Source organism: Phyllostomus discolor, chromosome X, assembly GCF_004126475.2.
Source record: "Phyllostomus discolor isolate MPI-MPIP mPhyDis1 chromosome X, mPhyDis1.pri.v3, whole genome shotgun sequence".
Lineage (NCBI taxonomy): Eukaryota > Metazoa > Chordata > Mammalia > Chiroptera > Phyllostomidae > Phyllostomus > Phyllostomus discolor.
In genome coordinates, this window is record NC_050198.1 from 100,238,895 (window position 1) to 100,247,237 (window position 8,343).

At 41.5% G+C, this 8,343-nt stretch overlaps 1 pseudogene; it reads right to left on the reverse strand.

The window, feature by feature from the left end:
• Positions 1-6,783: 6,783 nt before the first annotated feature.
• On the reverse strand, positions 6,784-7,142 carry LOC114505204 (annotated as a pseudogene).
• Between the last annotated feature and the right edge of the window lie 1,201 nt (positions 7,143-8,343).

An 8,343-nucleotide genomic window follows, 5' to 3' on the forward strand; every position in this document is an offset into this window, starting at 1 on the left:
ACTATTGGCTCTCCTCCGCGTGTCTTCCTGCATCTGTTTTATGGTAATCTGCATTCTTTCATCTAAATTTCGTCCAAAATCAACCAGTTCCGTGAGCTTTCTGATCACCAGTGTTTTGAACTGCGCATCTGATAGATTGGCCAATTCTTGGTCGCTCAAAAGGATGAGTCCTGGGGGACTGATCTGCTCTGTTGAAAACATATTTTTTTTCCCCCTGTCTCTCCTTTTTTTTTTTTCCTGTCTGGTTGCTCTTGTTATGGTGGGGGGCGGAGCCTTAGGTTCTCACGGGGGCTGGGCACCCCAGTCGCTAGATTGTGACGTTATATGTGGGGGCGGGGCGGGAGCGGGAGCGGGGCGGGAGAAAACAATGGCGGTAGTTCTGTTCCCCTGGACTCAGACCCTTGTCTGGGCTTCTGGGCCACGAGTTCTGCCCTGGTCCACAATCGCTACCCCTCTGGGTCTGCCAGCCGTAGCCTGTGTACTCAGGGATCACCGCTGCCTTCTTGCGCGCCGGATGGCTTTTGCGCCGATTTCGCGCCAAACCTTCCCCCGACCTCCGCGCGCTGCCAGCCCCACGCCCACCCGGCTTGTCTTCTCCTACCAGTCCAGATGAATGAGTCTACTTCAACTTCTTGGCTGCCCGACTTCCATTCAGATAAATCCTCTGCCGGATCTGGGTGTTATTCTGATAGTAAATTGTTGTTGTAAATTATTGGTTTTCTAATCTTGGTTGTACGAGGAGGTACGGTACGTCCACCTATTCCTCCATCTTGCCGGAAGTTCAATTGTTGACCATTGTAACCAGAACCAATTCAGTAAATAAATAAATAATATTGTACTGTATACTTGAATGTTCCTATGAGAGCAGAGCTTTAATGTTTTCACCATAACAGCAATAGCAAAATTGTAATTATGTGAGGTAAAGGATGTGGTCGCTCACCTTATTGTGGGAAATATTTTGCAATATACCATACACATGTCTCAAATTATCACATTGTGTACCTTAAGCTTACATAATGTTATATATGTCTATTGTGTTTCAATAAAGCTGGGGAGAAAAAATTTTGAATGACTGCAGCTATAGCCAACATTTTACTACAACTTCATGAGAGACTTTGAAGCAGAATCACCTGGCTAAGCCACTCCCAAATTTCTAACCCACAAAAACTTAATGAGATAATAAATGTTTATTGTTTAAGCCACTAAGAATTGGGGCATATTGTTATTCATCCACAGACAAATAATGCCTATTCAATGTGGTGATATTTTTTCAAGGGTTTTTGTAAAATCATGAAAGAGATTGATCAAGAAAGTAATTTTGGAAGGTCAACCAAGATGGTGACATAGGAGGCTTCTGAGCTCCCTTCCTCCTGCAAATGTACCAAATGTACAACATACAGAGCAACTTCTGAAAAAGCTTCTGAAACAAACTGTACAACTCCTACACATTGAACAAATGAAAAAATGCCTACATCAAAATGTGTAGGAAAGGCTGAGTAGCACTCTCACCATAAGCCCCACTCCCCAGTACAGAGCAATACAGTCAAGAGGGAACCTCCAACTCTCAGCTTCTCAATGAGGAGTGTAGGTTTTTACCTTGTATCTAGTGAAATATGGACTCCAGGGGAATGTCAGATCTCAATATATCTACCAGTTTGACTTTTTGTCAACCATCTTTTACGTGGAGCAATTGATTCTTTTTCTGTCTTGTATCTTTTGTCACCCACTTTCTCCTTTGTAAAGAAAACAAGGGTCTATGGCAAGAAAATTAACCCTGACAAAGGAATTCAGACCCAGAGGGTAGGCAAGGAAGTTTTAACTTTGCATAGAGTTATAGACAAAAGCATTGGTCTCATGAGAGTCAAATTTGGGCATTAACTCAATGGTCAAATTAAGAGACACAAGGCACCATGGCAGGCTCACAGGACCTCAAGAGAAAGCAAACATGATTTCTCAAGGCATACCATGGCCTTTCTGACCACCCTAAATTTTTCTTTCAAATATTATCCCAATACAAAAATCAATTCCCTTTTCCCCCAAAATAAAGGACTGCAAAATACAGACATTTCTAATCTACCCCCATCATAATATGCAAGCCCACATCCTTCCTAGCTGCTAATATGATTTGCCACTTCCCAGCTAAAGTGAAACGTCACTGAAGCAGTTGTGGGCTGTACTGTAGGGATATTTGGGGCTTTAGTCCTCACCTCCCCAGACCAGAGGAGGCTTTGAAAGGGAGTTGGAGACCTCCCTCTGAGGTGGCCCCACACACCTCAGCTGGTCTGGTCCTGCTTAAATGTTCACAGGAGGGGTGAAACAGCCAAACAAAGCTAGTAAGTTCTTACCTGTCGCCTTTGCTAATTAGAGACTGCAGCTTCTGGCTTGACATGTGAAAAGGGATTAGAAAGAAATGGGAGTGGGGAAGAAAAGATGAAAGTGAATATGGAGCAAGACAGCTCAACCCATAATGTGGCAAAGGGAAATGCCTGATAACAGGGAAAACAGGGTTTTGTTAGAAGGCTTCCCCACCCCTGCCCTCAGGTTTTCATCGTCTTTTTGAGTCATGCTCTACTATGCAGGAAGAGCCACTATAAAAGAAAAAGGAGACTCCATGTCTTGCAGTTCCAGACAAACTCCTCCCATATAACTTCAAAGGCTGGGAAATGGCAGGCAACTTTCAGAGAAAGTAAAAACTACACAGACTCCTTCCCTCCTCATCTATCTGCACACCATTTAAGATCAACCTCCCTTCTAGGTTCAGAGAATTCATGGCAATTAAGGGTAAGAAAGAGCCTGAAGACCTATGAATTTTCAAATACCTCTGGTTTCAGATCCACATCTGCTGCCTTATGGGTAAGGTGAACAGACATACAGGTAACCTATAAACTTCTCCCACTCCACCCTCCCCTACACCACCACAACTACCACCCAGGAAATTTTTCATGGAAGTTGGCACAAGTATTCAGTTAACAACCATCAGAAACTTGGAGGAGTTTTCATGGTGCCCCTGTCTGCCCCAAAAATATCTATCTCTTGGCTTAAATGGACTGTGTACCAGGTTTTCCACTGTAAAGGTTATATTTTATCATTTGTAATAATGAGTAGCCCTTGGTGAGATTCTTTGGATATATGTAAATACCCTGTTCCCCATCAAACTGTCCCCCACTACTTTTAACACCTATTGATGGTTCTTATCTGAATCAATAATTACTACGATGGTTGCAAAATATTGGTCTAACTCTGTGAATTTTTCTAAAGCCAATGTCATATAGCTTCTGATATGATGCTCTGAGAAGAATACAGCATCACTTCTGTAATATTTCTGCCCCAATGTATAATCTTAAATAATCATGAGAAAGTATCAGCAAACTCGAAGAACATTCTAAAATATAACTGGCCTGAACTCTTCAGAAGTGACAATGTCTTGAAAGAAAGAGAAAGTCTAAGGAACGTCTCCAGAATAAGAGACACTGAAGGTGAAATGTGTTATATAATAGTATGTTATACTATTATATGTATATATAGTATACTATATATACATACATAATATATATGTTATATATAATTTTATGACCATATATATGTAGTAGTAATATACAGTAATAATATAGTAATAGTATATGGTGTGTATGACCATATATGTATGTGTCATGTGCAACATACATTATTATATTATATATTAGTATTTATATATATTTACCTATATACTCATTCTTTTTCTGCAGTCTCAGAGGAAGATGTGCTCTATTTTTTAATATATTTTATTGATTATGCTATTATAGTTGTCCCATTTTCCCCCCTTCACTCCCCTCTGCCCTGCACACCCCCTCCTACCCCTCTTTAGTTCATGTCCATGGGTTGTACATATAAGTTCTTTGGCTTCTGCATTTCCTATACTATTCTTACCCTCCCCCTTTCTATTTTCTACCTACCATCTATGCTACTTATTCTCTGTACCTTTCCCCCTCTCTCCCCCTCCTGCTCCCCTGTTGCTAACCCTCCATGTGATCTCCATTTCTGTGGGTCTGTTCCTGTTCTAGTTGTTTGATTAGTTCGTTTTTGTTTTTTGTTTTAGGTGTGGTTGTTAATGATTGTGAGTTTGCCGTAATTTTACTGTTCATATTTTTTATCTTCTTTTTCTTAGATAAATCCCTTTAATATTTCATATAATAAAGGCTTGGTGGTGATGAACTCCTTTAACTTGACCTTATCTGAGAAGCAGTTTATCTGCCCTTCCATTCTAAATGAAGGCTTTGTTGGATAGAGCAATCTGGGATGTAAGTCCTTGTCTTTCATGACTTGAAATACTTCTTTACAACCCCTTCTTGCCTGTAAGGTTTCCTTTGAGAAATCACCTGACAGTCTGATGGGAACTCCTTTGTAGGTAACTATCTCCTTTTCTCTTGCTGCTTCTAGGATTCTTTCCTTAATTTTAATCTTCAGTAATGTAATTATGATGTGCCTTGGTGTGTTCCTCCTTGGGTCCAACTTCTTTGGGACTCTCTGAGCTTCCTGGACTTCCTGGAAGTCTATTTCCTTTGCCAGATTGGGGGAGTTCTCCTTTATTATTTGTTCAAATAAGTTTTCCACTTGTTGCTCTTCCTCTTCCCCTTCTGGTACCCCTATAATTTGGATATTGGAATGTTTAACAATGTTCTGGAGGTTCCTAAGCCCCTCCTCATTTTTTTGAATTGTTGTTTCTTCATTCTTTTCTGGTTGGATACTTCTTTCTTCCTTCCAGTCCACTCTATTGATTTGGGTCCCAGTTTCCTTCCCATCACTATTGGTTCCCTGTACATTTCCCTTTATTTCACTTTTCATAGCCTTCACTTTTTCCTCTATTTTGTGACCATACTCAACCAATTCTGTGAACATCCTGATCACCAGTGTTTTGAACTGTGCATCTGATAGGTTGGCTATCTCTTGGTAGTTTAGTTGTATTTTTTCTGGAGCTTTGATCTGTTCTTTCATTTGGGCCTTTTTTTTTTTTTTGTCTTCACGCACCTGTTACATGGTGAGGGGCAGAGCCTTAGGTGTTCACCCAGGGGTCAACCCAGTCACTGTGTTGTCATGCTCTATGTGGGGGAGGGGTCAGAGAGGGAACAATGGCGCTTGCTCTGCTCTCTGCCAGATTTCAGTCAATTCCCCTGCTTCCCACAAGCAATCTGGGCCCTTCTGGCACTGATTCCCAGTGGGAGGGTTTGTGTACGTTCCAGAACCCTGTGGGTCTTTCCAATGAACTCTCCTGTGAGGCTGGGAATTTCTCCCACTGCCACCTCAACCCCCACAGGTGTTTTCAATCGGTGGTTTGAGGCTTTATTGCCCCAAGCTGGGGCCCTGGGTTGTGCAGTCCGTCCTGCTCCCCAGTTGTTTCTCCTGGTTTCTCTACACAAGAATGTGGAACTGTCCAGTCTGCAATCCGCCACCTCACTGGGTCTGCCCACTGCTGCCTTGCCTGCCCCAGTCCTTCAGCCGCTGCCTTGCTGGGAGTCCTGTCCGCCCCTCCTACGGGTCTGGATGGATGTCTCTTCTTTAACTCCTTGGTTGTCGGACTTCCATACAGTTTAATTTTCTGTCAGTTCTGGTTGGTTTTTGTTTTTAAATTGTTGTCCTTCTTTTGGTTGTGCAAGGAGACACAGTGTGTGTACCTACACCTCCATCTTGGCTGGAAGTCTTGCTCTTCTTTTTAAAGGTTGAATGTTATACTGGGGCTGCACATCACATCTCCTCCCATCTTCTCTAGGTTCTTAATATATCCATTATCCTACTTTTTGTACCTTCTAACATCAAACTTCATTGACTCCTTCCACAATGAGACTTTACCTATCCCATAAGATAGCCCACATCCACCCTACCACCCCTAACCTTCCTTCATTCCCTTCACTTGCAGATTCCTCAAAACAATAAAAAATTACTACCTACTTGCTCAATTTCCTCACTATGAATTCACTCACCACATAGAATCCCTGCCCCTCATTAGTTATATCCAATTTGCCAGCAATCCTGTCCATTTACTATAGAGTAGAGCCAAATAGATACAGAATCCGACAAATCTTCACTACCTCTACTGTCCCTATCTCAAACCACCAACATCCTTGCCTTAATCACTGCCACAGCATGCTAACTGATCTGCCTGCCTTCACTCTTGCCTCTCTTCAAACCATTCTGCACAGAACAACCAAAGTGGCTTTTTTAAATGCAGTTCAGTTAGGCCATATCTGTTTAAAACTGTTGAATGTTCTTTCTTTTCCTTTTTTAAAATTTCTTTCCAGTTTATTGAATTTATTGGGGTGACACTGGTTAACAAAATTATACATGTTTCAGGTGCACAATTCTACAACATCATCTGTATACTGTATCATGTGTTTTTCACCATTCCAAGTCAAGTCTCCTTCCATCACCACTTATCCCCCCACACCCTACTCCTTCTCCCTCCACTACCTGACAATCACCACACTGTTGCTTGTGTCCATGATTTCTTTCTAATTATTTTTTCATTTTTGCTCAATCCCTCCACACCTCTGCCAAGCCACCTCACCCACTGACAGCTGTCAGCAGGCTCTCTATTTATGAGTCTGTCACTATTTTGCTTATTAGTTCATTTTGTTCATTAGATCCCACATATAACTGATCATATGGTACTTGTCTTTCACTGACTGGCTTATTTCACTGAGCATAATGTCCTCCAAGCCCATCCATGCTGTCACAAAGTGTAAAATGTTCTTTTTTACAGTCAAGTAGTATTCCATTGTGTAAATGTACCACAGCTTTGTTGTTGTTGTTGTTACATAAATTAACCCATTTATTATTAGCTAACAATGTTTCAAATTGTGGAGCTTCTACTGGTCTTTCAATGCCTTCAGTCTTCTGATGGCAGATTTTACTGTGACAGCAGAAGTGGTGGTGTAGGTCCAGGCACCACTAGCAACTGTATTCATGCAGAAGCCACAGTGCCAAATCCCCACTGCTCACCTCTTCATCTTGGTTTTGCCACAGAAGGAGCAAGTGAACTTGGTGTGCTGGCTGATCTCAATTTTCTTCACCATTTTCCTGAGGGAAGCACCATAATGGATGCCATATTTACCGACAATTCTGACTTTCTTGGTGCGTTTAGCCATTTTGCCGCAAAGGAGGTCAGATGTACCACAGCTGTTTTATTCATTCGTCTACTAATGGACACTTGGGCTGCTTCCAAGTCTGGGCTATTGTAATTATCTCTGCAATGAACACAGAGGCTTATATATTTTTTCACATAAATGTTGCCAGTTTCTTTGGATATATTCCCAGAAGTGGGATTCTGGGTCAAAAGGCAGTTCCATTTTTAATTCTTTGAATAAACTCCATACTGTTTTCCACAGTGGCTGTACCAGTCTGCATTTCCACTAACAGTGCACAAGGGTTCCCTTTCTCCAGCACTTGTTGTTTGTTGATTTATTAATGATGGCCATTCTGACAGGTGTGAGATAGTATCTCACTGTGATTTTAATCTGCATTTTTCTGATGATTAGTGACACTGAGCACCTTTTCCTATAGGTCTATTGGCCATCTGTATGTCCTCTTCGGAGAAGTGTCTATTAAGATCTTTTGCTTATTTTTTAAATTTGATTGTTTGTGTTTTTGCTGTTGAGTTTTATAGGGTCTTCATAAATTTTGGATATTAACCCCATTTCAGATGTATTAGTAAATATGGTCTCCCATTTAGACAGTTGTGTTTTCATTTTGTTGATGGTTTCCTTTGCAGGCCAACAATTTTATTTTAATTTTTTTATATATTCAGTTTTTTAATCCTCAATTGGGGATATGTTTATTGATTTGAGAGAGAATGGGGGAGAGAGAGAGAAAGAAACATCAATGTGAAAGAGAAACATCAACCAGTTGCCTCTTGTATATACCCCGACCAAGGATCAAACCCACAACCTAGGTATATACATTGACCAGGAATTGAACCCACAACCCTTTGATATACAGCAGGAGTCCCCAGCCGCCAGGCCTTGGGACCAGCACCAGTCCATGGCCTGTTAGGAACTGCGCTGCACAGCAGGAGGTGAGCTGACAAGCCAGCAAAGCTTTGCTAGTATTACTGTCTGAGCTCTACCTCCTGTCTCCTCCCACATCCTGTCCATGGAAAAGTTGTCTTCTGTGAAACTGGTCCCTGGTGCCAAAAAAGTTGGGGACTACTGGTGTACAGGACAATGCTCCAACCAAATGAGCCACCCTGCCAGGGCACAAAAACTTTTTAGTTTGATGTAGTCCCATTTGATTATTTTTCTTTTGTTTCCCTTGCCTGAGGAGATTATCAGAAAAAATATTGCCATGAGAGATAGCTGAGATTTTATCGCCTAT